Source organism: Triturus cristatus, chromosome 12 (assembly GCF_964204655.1).
Source record: "Triturus cristatus chromosome 12, aTriCri1.1, whole genome shotgun sequence".
Classification (NCBI taxonomy): domain Eukaryota; kingdom Metazoa; phylum Chordata; class Amphibia; order Caudata; family Salamandridae; genus Triturus; species Triturus cristatus.
The window spans coordinates 652286732-652304365 of record NC_140595.1 but is presented as its reverse complement, the minus strand read 5'-3'; positions in this window follow the sequence as shown (position 1 = coordinate 652304365).

The window sequence follows — 17634 nt, the reverse complement described above, 5'->3', positions numbered from 1 at the left end:
TACATGTTTGAAAATGCCACTTTTAGAAAGTGTAACAAACGTAGAGCGCAAACCTAGCACTCTCAACTGTCGCACTGCTGTGTGGGGACTGACCCCTTCACGTAAACAACTTTCTCCATATTTCACCATGTTTAACATCTTTTATCACAAATTTTCATCGTTTAGTGATCTTCTCGCTTATGCAAATCACCACGGAGACAGGATGGTTGTGCCTGAATATCTTTTATTCGCCAGTTTCAAATGCAAACTGCTGCCCATCCAGGCTTTTGACAGTCGCACGTGAGGTCAACCATATATCAAAGTAGGCTCATAACAATTATGCCCAATGCATTTCGAGTCCATTGACTCTTCATCAGGGGCCTCTGAAATAGATATGAAACAAATCAACTTGATGTATGATACAAACTTACTCATGTCTCCGTGGTGATTTGCATAAGCGAGAAGATCACTAAACGATGAAAATTTGTGATAAAAGATGTTAAACATGGTGAAATATGGAGAAAGTTGTTTACGTGAAGGGGTCAGTCCCCACACAGCAGTGCGACAGTTGAGAGCGCTAGGTTAGCGCTCTACGTGTGTTAGTCTTCGACAAAGGCTGAGATTAGGGATGTCTCGGCAGCTGCTCGCACGCACTACAAGTGAAGATTTACAAGAAATGTTTATATTAAAAGGGAAGGAGTGCATTCTCATATGCTGTATTTTTGCTTCGCAACCATCGTCCCTACTTGAGTTTGCACCCCACATGGATAAAAGTTGGACTGCTTATACTCATCAGACATGATGTCTATCACTATGGAGGCATGGTACATGTGACAACTTAAGTGGACCGTTAAAATGGAACATTTTTAACTTTGAAATGCTCGTGTTTGATTGATTTTTTTGCATAAATTGAAATGTACGTTTTTTTCGTTTTTTCCACTTTTAGATTGATTATGACATATTTGACAATTGAACTTTTATGATTTTCGTAGACAACACTTCACTTTACAACACCGATACGAGATAATCATTTTGAGGGAGTTACGTGGGTTTGTTTGGTTCTTAATGAGTAAGTGAAATGTATTATGGGATATTGAGTTGGTTTGAGCACATTTCGTAATGCACATTTACTGGGATAGGAGGGTTTCATCACATGTTCATTATTTTTGAATTAGCCAATCAGGTGAGATTGGGGAGGGAAACTTTTCTGTGATAACTGGTCACAAACAAGGGAGAACGTTAGGAGCTCCGTAGAGAGAGAGAGAAACGGACGCATTGTGGAAAATCGCCGTTCTAGGCACTTAAGAGGTAAAATGCTGCAGAGCTTTTTTCGGGATTGAAAGTTGACGGGAGGGAGATGTGCAGATCAGTTATCTGGCAGAGAGGTCGGCACTTAATCGGGGATTAAAATGAGTTGATTTTGAAGTATTACCATATTTATGATGTGATGGTTTTATTTGAAGGGATACACACTGGGTAGAAAATGCTTTTTTTATTTGTAGTGTAATTAGGATAGCCATGAAGCACACTATAGGGGAGAGTTAATGGGGGATGTAATAATGTATTGTATATGAGTAAGTTTTCATTGTACATGAGTAAGTTTGTATCATACATCAAGTTTATTTGTTTCATATCTATTTCAGAGGCCCCTGATGAAGAGTCAATGGACTCGAAATGCATTGGGCATCATTGTTATGAGCCTACTTTGATATATGGTTGACCTCACGTGCGACTGTCAAAAGCCTGGATGGGCAGCAGTTTGCATTTGAAACTGGCGAATAAAAGATATTCAGGCACAACCATCCTGTCTCCGTGGTGATTTGCATAAGCGAGAAGATCACTAAACGATGAAAATTTGTGATAAAAGATGTTAAACATGGTGAAATATGGAGAAAGTTGTTTACGTGAAGGGGTCAGTCCCCACACAGCAGTGCGACAGTTGAGAGCGCTAGGTTAGCGCTCTACGTGTGTTAGTCTTCGACAAAGGCTGAGATTAGGGAGTCTCGGCAGCTGCTCGCACGCACTACAAGTGAAGATTTACAAGAAACGTTTATATTAAAAGGGAAGGAGTGCATTCTCATATGCAGTATTTTTGCTTCGCAACCATCGTCCCTACTTGAGTTTGCACCCCACATGGATAAAAGTTGGACTGCTTATACTCATCAGACATGATGTCTATCACTATGGAGGCATGGTACATGTGACAACTTAAGTGGACTGTTAAAATGGAACATTTTTAACTTTGAAATGCTCGTGTTTGATTGATTTTTTTGCATAAATTGAAATGTACGTTTTTTTTCGTTTTTTCCACTTTTAGATTGATTATGACATATTTGACAATTGAACTTTTATGATTTTCGTAGACAACACTTCACTTTACAACACCGATACGAGATAATCATTTTGAGGGAGTTACGTGGGTTTGTTTGGTTCTTAATGAGTAAGTGAAATGTATTATGGGATATTGAGTTGGTTTGAGCACATTTCGTAATGCACATTTACTGGGATAGGAGGGTTTCATCACATGTTCATTATTTTTGAATTAGCCAATCAGGTGAGATTGGGGAGGGAAACTTTTCTGTGATAACTGGTCACAAACAAGGGAGAACGTTAGGAGCTCCGTAGAGAGAGAGAGAAACGGACGCATTGTGGAAAATCGCCGTTCTAGGCACTTAAGAGGTAAAATGCTGCAGAGCTTTTTTCGGGATTGAAAGTTGACGGGAGGAAGATGTGCAGATCAGTTATCTGGCAGAGAGGTCGGCACTTAATCGGGGATTAAAATGAGTTTATTTTGAAGTATTACCATATTTATGATGTGATGGTTTTATTTGAAGGGATACACACTGGGTAGAAAATGCTTTTTTTATTTGTAGTGTAATTAGGATAGCCATGAAGCACACTATAGGGGAGAGTTAATGGGGGATGTAATAATGTATTGTATATGAGTAAGTTTTCATTGTACATGAGTAAGTTTGTATCATACAACAAGTTGATTTGTTTCATATCTATTTCAGAGGCCCCTGATGAAGAGTCAATGGACTCGAAATGCATTGGGCATAATTGTTATGAGCCTACTTTGATATATGGTTGACCTCACGTGCGACTGTCAAAAGCCTGGATGGGCAGCAGTTTGCATTTGAAACTGGCGAATAAAAGATATTCAGGCACAACCATCCTGTCTCCGTGGTGATTTGCATAAGCGAGAAGATCACTAAACGATGAAAATTTGTGATAAAAGATGTTAAACATGGTGAAATATGGAGAAAGTTGTTTACGTGAAGGGGTCAGTCCCCACACAGCAGTGCGACAGTTGAGAGCGCTAGGTTAGCGCTCTACGTGTGTTAGTCTTCGACAAAGGCTGAGATTAGGGATGTCTCGGCAGCTGCTCGCACGCACTACAAGTGAAGATTTACAAGAAACGTTTATATTAAAAGGGAAGGAGTGCATTCTCATATGCTGTATTTTTGCTTCGCAACCATCGTCCCTACTTGAGTTTGCACCCCACATGGATAAAAGTTGGACTGCTTATACTCATCAGACATGATGTCTATCACTATGGAGGCATGGTACATGCGACAACTTAAGTGGACAGTTAAAATGGAACATTTTTAACTTTGAAATGCTCGTGTTTGATTGATTTTTTTGCATAAATTGAAATGTACGTTTTTTTCGTTTTTTCCACTTTTAGATTGATTATGACATATTTGACAATTGAACTTTTATGATTTTCGTAGACAACACTTCACTTTACAACACCGATACGAGATAATCAGTTTGAGGGAGTTACGTGGGTTTGTTTGGTTCTTAATGAGTAAGTGAAATGTATTATGGGATATTGAGTTGGTTTGAGCACATTTCGTAATGCACATTTACTGGGATAGGAGGGTTTCATCACATGTTCATTATTTTTGAATTAGCCAATCAGGTGAGATTGGGGAGGGAAACTTTTCTGTGATAACTGGTCACAAACAAGGGAGAACGTTAGGAGCTCCGTAGAGAGAGAGAGAAATGGACGCATTGTGGAAAATCGCCGTTCTAGGCACTTAAGAGGTAAAATGCTGCAGAGCTTTTTTCGGGATTGAAAGTTGACGGGAGGGAGATGTGCAGATCAGTTATCTGGCAGAGAGGTCGGCACTTAATCGGGGATTAAAATGAGTTGATTTTGAAGTATTACCATATTTATGATGTGATGGTTTTATTTGAAGGGATACACACTGGGTAGAAAATGCTTTTTTTATTTGTAGTGTAATTAGGATAGCCATGAAGCACACTATAGGGGAGAGTTAATGGGGGATGTAATAATGTATTGTATATGAGTAAGTTTTCATTGTACATGAGTAAGTTTGTATCATACATCAAGTTGATTTGTTTCATATCTATTTCAGAGGCCCCTGATGAAGAGTCAATGGACTCAAAATGCATTGGGCATAATTGTTATGAGCCTACTTTGATATATGGTTGACCTCACGTGCGACTGTCAAAAGCCTGGATGGGCAGCAGTTTGCATTTGAAACTGGCGAATAAAAGATATTCAGGCACAACCATCCTGTCTCCGTGGTGATTTGCATAAGCGAGAAGATCACTAAACGATGAAAATTTGTGATAAAAGATGTTAAACATGGTGAAATATGGAGAAAGTTGTTTACGTGAAGGGGTCAGTCCCCACACAGCAGTGCGACAGTTGAGAGCGCTAGGTTAGCGCTCTACGTGTGTTAGTCTTCGACAAAGGCTGAGATTAGGGATGTCTCGGCAGCTGCTCGCACGCACTACAAGTGAAGATTTACAAGAAACGTTTATATTAAAAGGGAAGGAGTGCATTCTCATATGCTGTATTTTTACTTTTAGAAAGTGGGCATTTTCTTGCTTAACCATTCTGGGCCTCTGAATGTCTGTAGAATCCACGTGTGGGTGAGTATGACATTTGGGCTCTTGTGCATTCACTCTAGACAGTCACACAAATGGAGCTGGGGTGTGCCTTGCATGTCCTGATGGGCCACCACCAGGCTGGTGGGCCTTCCTGAGCTAGACTGGTGGGAGGAGTTGTCACTGACACCTGAATATGGCTGTGCCTGTCCTCAAACAAAGCCTACTCTACCCCCTGTAGTGTGTCTGGAGTCAGGTCAGGGAAAGGCAGGGTTCTGTGCACTAAGAAAGACATTCTCGTAAAGTTTCCCAACTTCAGAGGGAGAAAGGGATATAAGTATTGGACCTCTGACACTCTCAAATCAGAACTCTTCTTGACTAAAGGAAATTCTGCCAGCAAGAAGAGCTGCATGCTGTAGGATGGACTGATACGCTGCAGTCAGTGAAAGGACTGAACTTTTCTTTCTCAATCCTGTTTCCAAGGTTCTCCAATGGCTTGTGTATGCTTGCCTCCTGTTAAGAAGTCTCAGGGCCATCAAAAACTTCACCTACGGGTTCCTGTGCTCTTCTGCTGAGATTCCTGACTTGCCAAGTGGTGCCAAATGTAGTCCCTGGGCCCTTGGAAGTGGAATCTGGTGAACTGAAGGAGAAAGTCCACGCTTCAACTCCCAGTGTCTGTTTTTATTGAGGCATTGCTACAAACTTCAAGCATTGCTGCAGCCAGCATCCCTGTAACAATTTGTCTTTTTAGTGAATTTCTAAGGTCTTTTTAATGTTATTTCCTAACTATAATGTCCCTGTAACCTTTGACTTTTTTCAGTAAATTTCTATCTTGTAGTGCTAGTTCTAGCTATAACGTCGATGTAACTTTTAATTTTTAGGTGAATTTGTACGGTTTATTAATCATATTTCCTAACTCTATTATATGTCTGTAACCTTCTGTTTTTTGACAGAATTTGTAAGTTTTCTGTAAAAAAAGATATAATAAAACACACCTAAATATAACATTACTTTAACCTTAATTTTTTAAGTGATTTTAATCTAGAAATATTTCAGATTAAAAAAAGTATATATAAATATTAGATAAGGTCAATTTAATTATTTTAAACAAAATATTATGGGTTTTTTTAATTGGTTTTGGGATTCATCGGCCTGTGGTGAACCCTCCTGATACATACTTCCTGTTTTGTAAGGGGTCTTTGAATCTGGTTTTATTTGTAACAACGCTTAAAAACATAAATGGAAACTACAAAATTGATGTTTGAGGTAAGCGATTTCGTACAATTGCATAGAAACTTATATTCCAATAAGTAATTCTGGCTTGCAAGGTTGTTTCAATAAATATTTCCAAATTTGCAGTGACGCTGCAGCTTCACCATGACGAATCCGCAAATCCATCTGACAGAGCAATAAATGGATTTGATTGGTTAAAACACCTGCCAACCTTTTCTACAAGAAGTTCCTTCCCATTTTTTTCTTCTTTGGGTGTACCTCTTTAGAAATCACACCTTTCCAACAGAGTTGGAGCTTCTTTTTTCTTGTGTTTTTTACAACTTTTTTTTAAAATGGCACCTGGAGGTGAAAGACAACAGGAGGAAGAGGAGAGAGAGCCAGAAGAAGATGAAGAAGAAGATCCAAAGGAATGGAGTCCATTGCTTGGAGATTCTTCTCAATTCCTTCTGGAGAGAAGAAGGTAGTTGTCAAGGTTGTAAAAGGCAACATTTGCAGCAAGGAACTGCCCAGGGGTACTACTAGGAAGTATTTACATGGCACCAGCAGCACGCTAAGGTACCTACGCACCACATGCATCTGCATCTGCTGTGGCACGTGTTGCTCCTGGGGACCCAGTCTTGGCTGCTGTTACAATATATTTATCTGCACTAATACCAGAGATGCTGAAGGTTGGATAATTTTGCACAGTGAGCAATAAGATTATTCCTGTTGGTGAGCAGTCTATGCCTGCATTTATTCAAACTGTGAAAAGCTAAAAATATATTTTTTTTTAACAAAATTGTTGTGCAAGTTTTGTGTGTTTCTGGACATTCATTTTAATAGTTACAGTTGATAAAAAAGAAAAAAAACACCAAGACAAGCTCCAAGAAGAGAAAAAAGGTTCCAAAAACAAAAAATGGTTACTGTTAGAACCGCCTTTTCTGGTTTCAAGAAAGAAAAGGTATATGTTATATGTTTGTTTGTCAATGTCTGAATACCTGCTGCTGTATGTCTACAGATATGTTAGTTTGACTGGTTGTTTTAGTGTTTGTATGGGTGTGTGAGGGGTGTGTGAGTGTCTGTGTGGATGTGAAAGTGGGTTTGTCAGTGGCTGTATGTGTATATGAGTTTGTGTGTTTATGAGTGCATGTATGGGTGTGTGAGAGGGTGTATCAATGTATCACTGGCTGTGTGAGTGGCTTTATAGGCGTGTGAGTAGGTGTATTAGAGTGGCTGTATCCATGTGTGAATTGGTGTGTGAGTGGCTGTCTTGGTGTGCATCTGGGTGTGTGAGTGTGTTGGGGTATATGAGTGGGTGTGTGATTGTGTGAGTATGTGAGTGGATGTGTAAGTGGCTCTATGGGCATGTGAATGAGTGTGTGAGTGTCTATATCAATGTGAGTGGCTGTATCAGTGTGTGAGTGGGTGACTGAGTATATAAATGGGTGTGTGAGGCAATGTATGACTGTAAATGGGTGCATGAGTGAGTATACAAGTGGCTGTGTGAGGATGTCAGTAGCTGTGTGAGCGACTCTATGACTCTGTTAGCAGGGATGTACATATCTATGTGGGTTTCTAAGTAGTTGTGTGAGTGTGTGACTTGGTGTGTAAGTGGCTGTGTGAGTATGCGAGTGGGTGTATCAGTGTGTGAGAGGTTGTGTAAGTGGCAGTTTTGGTGTGTGTTGGAGAGTGTGATTGGCTGTATGGGTGTGTGAGTGAGTGTGTAAGTGGTTTGTCGGTATGTGAGTGGGTGTCTTGGTGTCTGTATGGGTGTGTGAATGGATGGATCAGTGTGTGAGTGGGTAGGTGTGTGAGTGGGTGTATCAGTATATGAGTGGCTATAGGAGTGCCTGTGTGAGTGTACGAGTTCATGTGTGAATATTCTGTATGGCTGAATGTGTTTATGTGATTAGGTGTCTCTATCTGTAAAAAGCTGTGTGACTGAATGGGAGTGTGAGTAGGTGTATGAGTGGCTCTGCAGGTGTGTCAGCACCTGTGTAAGTAATGCACGGGTTTGTTAATGTAAATGTAAATAACTGCATGGGTATGTAATTGTGTGCATGACTGTTTAACTAGATGTGTGGATGTCTGTCTAAATGGGTGAGTGAGTGTATAAGTGGCTGTATGACAGTGAAAATGGATATCTGACAGTACAAGTGGGTGTATGTGTTTTTAATTCTACTCTGGTACACTCTCACAATATAAAGTAATGCAACAACACTGGAAGATCTAAACTTCATAATAGCATCAAATCACGACACATTTCCAGTGCTGTAATGCAATATTAAAATAAGAATACAATATGTAATTTTCCCTTTTTTACTGTTCTCAGATTATATACTCATACAAGATAAATGATATACTTTATAAAGAATCATAGAATCATCCTTGAATGGTTGAGAAAAAAACAATTATATAGTGTATACAAAAAAAAGTATTCAGTATGTCAGTGCAAATAAGCAACACTGCACATTGCACTCACTGTAATTTTTTAAACAATCATTTTACCTAAACTTCCTGTACTAACCCCAAAAATTATAGGCTGTAAATAAGAACATCATCATTAGAAGTACTAGTACTAGGCTCAGCAGCATAGCAAACTTAGTCCATCTGCAATAACAGCACTATTCCATTTTTACAACGGTAATCCTCCTTAGAACTTTGTTTCCAGAAACTAAATATAGGAATTTAATAACTCCAAAGGCAATCTTTGCTTGAATTTAAGGTTCCTAATATTATCTTCTGTCCATCCACTTATACTTTTCAGATAGACAGTGTAATGACCAGATCTAATTCTAACTCCTTCATGAAAAAATAATAGAGATAGTACTTTATGTTTTACCAGAAATAGAAATGTATTCTGCTTTAAATTTAGTAATCTCCGTTTCTAATTTAGATCCATCTGCTCTGCATCACTGTAAGATTAAAATAACATACTTGACACTTCTTGGTACACTTAAAGTTTACACAAGATCCGTTTGACAATTTGGGCACACATTGCTTTGTGTAGCTTGTCTAAGCAAACTGTTAAAGGTCACACTTTTGCATCTGGTAATGTTAAACGAATATTATTCTCCAAATCTATTTCTTTAGTCAATCTGTATGAAAAATCTCCACATTCATGGTTCTATGAATAAGTAAGTCCAAATAAGACATCAATAGGTAGTCCATCTTCTTCTAAAACAGCAAACATCACCATTAAAAACTCCTGTGTATCCTCTTGAGAGTTTGGGGTAAAGTGTACAGATCCACTTCATATATCTGCAAGGTCTTGAATGTGTGATGCAATATCTGTTTTAGTTTTACTACGCACACGTTGCAACAAAAAACAAAATGCAGAACACAATGCCTTCTTTTGGTTCTGTTCAATTGCAACTACAACACCAGGTAATGCAAACAGTACTTTTAGCAGAAAATCAGCAGAGCAGTTAACACCAGAAGACTTTGACAACTGATAACCAACAACATCTCCATCATCTCCAATTGCTTCTCTTTCATTTCCTTCTTTGCAACAATATCACTAGACTTCTGCTTAGGACAGATGGAACGTTTTTCATAAAATGGATTAAGTCCTACATGGGAAGCATAAAGACTTCTTATACGGTTGTATTCTTTTACACATCTTGGACCTGCATTTACTTTGTTATCATCAAATTAAACCAGATACAAACTAGACAATGTCCTTAAACACTGTACTACCAGTATTATTAAATGCTGCATCTAAACCTAAACCTTGTGATTTATGAATAGCAATAGCATGTGCTAGAAAAATTGGAAACTGTTTCTGTCTAACATATAAATCTTTCACATGCTGTAGATTGTCCAATTTGCTCTGCGTTGTCAACCTGATCACATATAATCACAAGGTATTCTACCTTATTGCTATTAGGAATATTAATAATATCAACAACTTTACACATAGCACCATTAACCAAACATTCTTCAACATTTAAATGTTGGCTCAAAATCACTCTACAGTTTTTGCATACAGTTAAACAATTCTCCAATCCAGCAGTTTGTGAAACAGATTTCTCTAATGAATCCAGTTTCCTTGTAACTATTCATTTAGCAATACAGTGACACCTTGGTGTTCTATTATATCTATTGCCTTCAGTTGCACAATTTCTTCTTTCTTCAATTCAAGCTATTCACTGTTAAAAGGTGCACACTACTCCAGAGTAGGCATTACACACAGAATACGGTAACTTTCTTGTATAAAACTGAACATTAGTTCTGCCACTGTCTTCATAGTTGGATTTTTTTTTTTTTAGAAGACGACTTTCTAAAACACACTTTTCATCTTTTGAAAAAACACCTACTCTATTATCTGTTGGCCTATTTCCATATTCAATGTTACATTCTTTTCACATATACCTAATTAATTCTGTGTATTAACAATGTAACCAAGCATTCACAATTCTAATGCTTCCCAAAAAATTCCTAGTTTCATCATGTAGCAGTGTTTTGAACACAGGCTGACCTTTCTCAGATGTAAGTTGCTGTAGATCTCCAAAATGTTTTCCCACAAATAGAACATCATAATCCGTTCTCAAAACATTTGCATTCTCAAATGCATAAAGGCAAGAATTAAATTTGAGACCATGCTCACCTTATCGATAATCAAAAGTTTCAACTATTTAAACACTCTTGACACTTCATGACAAGCTTTAACAGATAACTTTTGGTATTTCATTTTGGATAGTAAGGGGCAGATTTATGAGCCCCTTGCGCCACTTTTGCGTCACTTTTAACATGGGAAAAGTGACGCAAAAGTGGCGCAAGGGGCTCATAAATCTGGCCCTAAGTATCCAACATGTTTGTTTTCACAATGTCTGTAATATCTGGCTCAAACTCTGCAAGATATTTCATTTCTGGTAAAGATTTCAAAACCCAGTTTTGACTTAATGCTAGGCCTAGACTCACCCAAACAATTCCTTTCAACTTATAATTTAAACTAGCAGAACTCAACTGTTCATAGTATTGAATTACCCTGTGAGAAAGCATCTACAAACTGAAACTGTACAATTTTGTTAGAGACTTTTCAACAGAAATCTCTTCCCACACATTTTTCATTTCTGTCTTCTTAGATTTGTTTCAATGTATTAAGTAACATAGCAAGCAACAGCCATAGAGTTGACTGCCACAAATTGAATATCCATATCAGCATTCCACATTTTCAAAATCACAAGATTATAGTCATTAGTATATTTTGAAGCCTCTGTTCTCCTGAGGTTGTACATGTTTTGGGTGATTTATGAGTAAGTGTATGTCTCACTGCAGACATAAAACTGTTCACTCTTCCTTTTGAAATAACAGGTCTTGGAAATGCAAAATGATATTTTGTATAACATTTTCCTGTTGCTCTGTACTTCCCCTGACAGTACTTTCCACATCTATGTGATTGGAAATGTAGTACTTACATCGTTAGGCCTTTTCCATAAGATTATTTTGGAAAGCTACATCTAATATACTACTCTATGAAAGAAGATAGAGACTTATATGTGTCTGTTCCAAATTTAGGTGCATCTTTTACCCACAACAGCATTTGAACATGAGGAGCACATCTTGTTTGTACTCCAAAAGATGTTGCAGCTGAAGGACAGCATACCTTGAAATCTGTGGTAAAAATACATTTTTAACACATTTTCAGGATCCAAAGAGCAAAGTTCTCCTGATGTCTTCAATTCTGTGCATTTAATGTTAGAGTTTGCTTCTCTCATAAAGTCCTGTAAATCATCCTGTGCATACTCTGCACAACTCAGGGTTACAAACCAGGTTGGTGCACCTAAATTTGCAAAATACACTTCAGCTCACCATGACAATGATACCAATACTCATTGGTCCGATGTTGGCATGCCATCAAATGTATCAAATTGTACTTCAGCTTCTTATCTTTTCCATGCATTTTGTCAACAAATTCTTTTGCAGATATATTTTGTAAATTATCTCTTGTCTTTGGAATATGGTTAACAGCATTTGACAGTCCAGACAAATCACTTTCAAATAAGAGATAGAATAAATATGGATTACTTTGTCAAAATCTGGGATCCTCTGAATATAATGTTGTTGACCTATACTCAGCTGCATGTACTTGCACAGGGCAATCATTATGCCGTCCACCCACTCCAGTTGGAAATAGTCGAGGAAAACATTGAGACTCTAAATGTTTCTCCCACACACTCATTAGAGCTCCTTTGTCTTGTTTTCTCTGGTACAGTTCAATAGCATCACCCATAACCTCTTTTAAATGCAGTGGATGGATACCATATAGGCCTTGAGCCAATCATGTTATCAGTACCACTTGAGCGGATGGGTTCTAGTATGATTTATTTGCAAGGTATGGACATTTAGAGATAAAAAGTATGTGTGTTACCAGTCCACTCTCAAGATACCTTGATGTATATGGGAATTTTTTCATAATTTTTATTATTGTGAATTTTATTATTAAAAATGCAATTGCAGTAAATGTGATTATATAAATTGATAATAATTATAATGGTAATTATGTTTAAATTATGTGTACCATGTCAAATTTATAAATGTTTTAATTAATTGCTTTTTCCAGAGCTGGTGGTGAATCACCATACAGCATCATGAAGAAAACTGAAACAAGCACATCCTGTACCTCTGATCCTCAGTGTATAATTCATTTAAGGTCAAATGTCCAACATGGAGTTACGCTGACAAGCCTGCAGGACTATTCATCATGGAAAATTTTGTTAGAGGCAGCTCAAGAAAGGAATCGCATTCCAGACTATTAAGCGAAAAGCTGAAGCAAGTGTCAGTGATGATGCTAGAATGCGAGTAAACGTTAAAACAGAAGAACATTACTTAAGTCAAACATCATGAAAGCAGACAAAGCACTATTTGGTCGAATCATTGTGATAGCACAGAATCGGAACCTTCAAATGGTGGATGTACTCTCTCATCCCTTAGGACTTTTAACATGGGCTTTAGCAACTCTAGATGGTCTGTTGCAAAAGATAAACAAAGCAACATTTTGCAGGAAAAAGTTACCCCTGCTGAGTAAATATCTGGAAATTTAGCCACATTGATTGATGGTATGGTTTTTCTTCAGAGAGTAAAAGGAGAGGAATCAAACTTTGGTGAGGTGGCTATGTCTGTCTTGTCCATGGCTTTGCCGGAGGGATATAGGAGTCAAAGAATCAATGTTGTGTTTGTACGCACAATGAGATGTCTATTAAGAACAGCAAACGGACAAGCAGAGGGGAAGGACCCGGGCACCAGTTACAGAGCATCTCGCCTTCACAGATTGTCAGACAGTGGAGAAAATCTCTAAGCCACGTAAGGAATAAAAAAACTCTTACCACATTTCTTGTTATCGAATGGAAAAAAACAGAGTATTTTGCAAAACTTGAGAATAAAACACTGTTTGTGAACTGTGAAGATAAATGCCACAAAATCACATCGGAAGGGAGCCATGAAGTACTCGATCTCAACAGTACACACAAAGAAGCAGATGGTCGTTTGTTGCTGGATGCTGCACACACCACTAATAAGGGTTATGAGACAGTAAGGATAAGCTCAGATGACACCCATATGTTTATTATGTCAGGGATTCCATGACAGAATCATGGCTAAATAGATTCTGAAATGTGGTCCAAAAATATGCATGCAGGTCCTTGACATTGGGAAATAGCTTCAACACATGGGGAAAATGTTTGTCGAGCTATGATAGGCAGCCATACATTTATCGGATGTGACACAGTAAGTGCATTTGTGGGTAAGAAAACAGACATACACAGGAAACATTTTCACAGTTTGGAGATGAATAGGATATCTCTGAAGAACTAATGGACAAATTGGAGCAATAAATCTCTGGTTCATCTCGTGAATGCCTTGAGATATCACCTATTCCGCGCAAAGAAAGGTGAGATAGACAGTTTTCAATTTCCACCTTGCAGGGACTGTCTGAAGAAACACACCAATTGTGCAAAATATCAAGCCGCTATAAGGAATAGATGTCTTCTGAATGATCCACGGACACCTAGTCCAATTGGGAGAGGGTGGAAGTTGGAAAAACATGTGAGAGCAGAGCAACTGGTAGTGGACTGGATGGAGGGGCAGACACAACCTCAGGCTGTGTTAGGTCTACTAGCTTGCAACACTGCATTAGGAACTGCAAACTGCCAACATGTGTCTGCTGTCTAAATGACCTCAAGTGCACTGACATGTGCAGACTTCAGACAAGTGGAAAACAAACAGACGCAGAGAATGATGACACCTATTCAGAAGAAGAAGATGATGACGACAAATGTGAATGATAAAATAGTGTTCATGTTCACTCATGACATACATTGCCTATGTAAGATGTAACAACTCTTATTATTTGAAATTGTAAGTGAAAAGTATGCATATTTTCTATATCAAAATATGAGGAATACAATTAAGTTTTATTGTTATTATTTTAAGGACCACATTGTTATTATTACAATTAATAAACCTAATTATTTTACATAATATTTAATTTAATCAATCAGGTGGAATTAGATTTATTTTCCACATATAATGAATTTGTATGCTATGTATCAAAAATATGGAAAGCACTATTTTGTTTGACTATGGTTGCTAATCCAAAAATATCAGACAAAAGGCAAAGAGTGATGACTTGCTATCATATAATTTCCAGCACGAGGCATCCATACCCTGAAAAGAAATCATGTTAGTACCCATCTCCCACGTGGTACCAGTGGGCTAAATTTGGGGTTCTGGCTCATGGCCTAATTGTGCTCATATATTTCGTCAGATCTACTTCTATAAACTGTCCATTTGAAGGCAACATTTCTTGCTCCATACAACGTCCATTTGCAACAACATCTACATTTGTATAGTATACATTATTCTCTTTAAGGTAGAAAGTAGCTTCCTTCACCTTATTCTCATCAACTAGTTACTGCCAGATTTTGTTTGTTGTTTGTGGTCACACCATTTACTAGATTAACAAGCGGTTCTTCCAAACCTCTCTCTACATCCACAGTTTCATTATTGCATTTCAAATCTCAAGGTAAATACACAATTCTACCTTTAAGGCCTTTCTGGAGCCTTAAAGAAGCAGAAGAAGCATACTTGTCCTGCCATTGTGCAGTCTCCAAGAAACCCAGAGGGCTGCTATTGCTTCGCCAATTTCCTGAAGAAACTTCCTTAGAGTAGAGGAGCTACTCCTCCTCAGCTGCAGGCACCAAAGACATAAGGTGCAGTCCACTGAGTTGTCGCTTCCCGGCCAGTCCTATGCCGGAGCAACCCAGGAAGAGGACCTTGTTCTCCTGAAGGTCAGATCTGTCATCCCATGGAGTTAGAGGATACCAGGACCAACTGGAGCCGCACAGACCAATGCCTGAGGAAATGGACCACTTACAGCAGCCAAGGCTAGGTGTGCCCAGTCCAAACACCAATGCAGAGGAAGGCCAATCTGCACATCAAGGGACTCCAACAGAAGTGGCCCAGCTGTCCTGTTTACCCCTCTTCCACAAAGCAAAGACTAAGACATGAGTCTGTGACCGCCTGATTCCTCAAAGCATCTATGCACCCGCGTTCCAGAGCTGGAGTCCAAGGTAGGTGATGATGCCAACGGGGTCCTCAGACCCACAAGAGGTAAGCCTATGCTTGTGTTTGCCCAGACTAGACTTCCAGTCTTAGCCTGCAGCCTCTTTCTGCAGGCCCTCTCCACCCGCAAGAGATTCCAACACTGCATCCAACATCAAAAGACACCACTGCACCTGTGCCCCAGTGCCCGAGGAGAAGGGAACCAAGAGTGTACCTGTGTGCCTGAGAATCTCAAGGGTTGCCCGTGGGTTCTCCTGGACTAGTCCCCCAGTCCCTGCTTGAAGCCTCTTTTGTAAAAGGACAGTTCTCCATTAAAGTGAATGGGACACTCAATTCTGTGACACAACTTTGCACCCAGATACCCCAGAGGTTCCTGGTGCGACCTGTTGGTGTGGCATTGGACCTTGCCCCATTCTCACCTTAAGTCCTGAAGAACAGTCCCGTAAGTTCCTGCTAAGTGTCCAAATGCAATGCATGTTTTTCCTCTTTTGGATAACATTACTGATCCAGAAATTGCACCAAGTCCATTTTTTAAAACTGTAAACATTCATAACTCAAAATAAACTTACCCAAATCCAATTACCTTGGTATCAACATTTACATAAAGGTATGTGTTATTTTTATAAATTGGTGTCAGATATCCTTACGGAGTGTGTGTCTCACTTACTGCATTTGTGTGTGGAATAAATGATTAGCACTACCATCTGATATGCGTAACTGCTATCCACACTACCACAGAAGAGAGCATTTGGTGTGTCATTTGTGCCTCTTTGCGGTATTCCTGGACTCTTCACACAGTGAACTTTTTTTTGGTCCCCCATATAAAGAGCCAGCTTGCTTTATGTGTGTAGGTGCATGTGTAACTCACTGTCTCTGTGCTGGGCACATAAATAGCTGTATCATGTGACTGGGTGTGACAGTCCCTGTATAGATGTGTGATTGACTATGTAAGTTAATGTATAGGTGAGTAAATGAGTGTGTGAATGGTTTTATGGGGGTGCAATTGAGTGTATCAATCATTGTCTGGCTATATATGCCTCTGTGGGTATGTCACTGGAAGTGAAAGAAGCTGTCTAGGTGTGTTAGTGAATGTAAGGGTCTCTAAATGGCTATATAGCTGGCTCTACAGATTGGTAACTGACTGTATTAATGGCTGTTTGGATGTGGAACTGTTTGTGCAAGTGGCTACTAGCGATATATAAGTGCTGTGTTGGTGTGTGAATGTATGTGTAATTGCCTTTGTCACTGTCTGACAGGGTCAGTAAGTGACTCTGGTTTTCCAAATAGGTATGTGACAGGCTTTGTGCATGGATGACTGAGTGTATAACTGGGTGTATGGGTGTAAGAGCGTGCGTAAGTTAATCTCTGAATAATGGGTACATGAATAGGTATATCAGTGTGTGAGTGGATGTGACAGTACGTGTATGGGTGTGTGATTGACTATGTAAATGGTTGTATAGGTAAGTAAATGTGTGAGTGAATGTTTTTATGGGTGAGTGACTGAGTATATCAACCACTGTCTGAATACATGTGCCTGTCTGGGTGTGCCACTGGATTTGTATGTAGCTCTCTGGGTGTCTGACTGGGTGCATTTGTGTCTATATGAGTGTTTGCATGGGTATATAACCTGCTCTATGGATTGGTAGCTGACTGTGTTAATGAGTGTTTGGGTGTGCAACTGTTTTTGCAAGTGTCTCTATTACTAGTGGATATATAAATGTTGTGTGGGTGTGCCCATGAATATGTAAGTGCCTCTCTTTCTCTCTGACAGGGTGTGTGACTGACTGTATGCTCTTCCAAATAGGTATGTAACTGGCTCTATGGGTGGGTGACTGAGTGTATAACTGAGTGTAAGTGTGTGTAAGTGCTTATGTAACTCACTGTCTGACTGCTGGGTACATGAATAGCTGTATGAATGTGACACTGGGTGTGACAGTGCCTGTATGAATGTGTGAATGATTATGTAAGTACTATGTAAGTGGCATGTAGAAGTGAGTAAATGGGTGTGTGACTGGG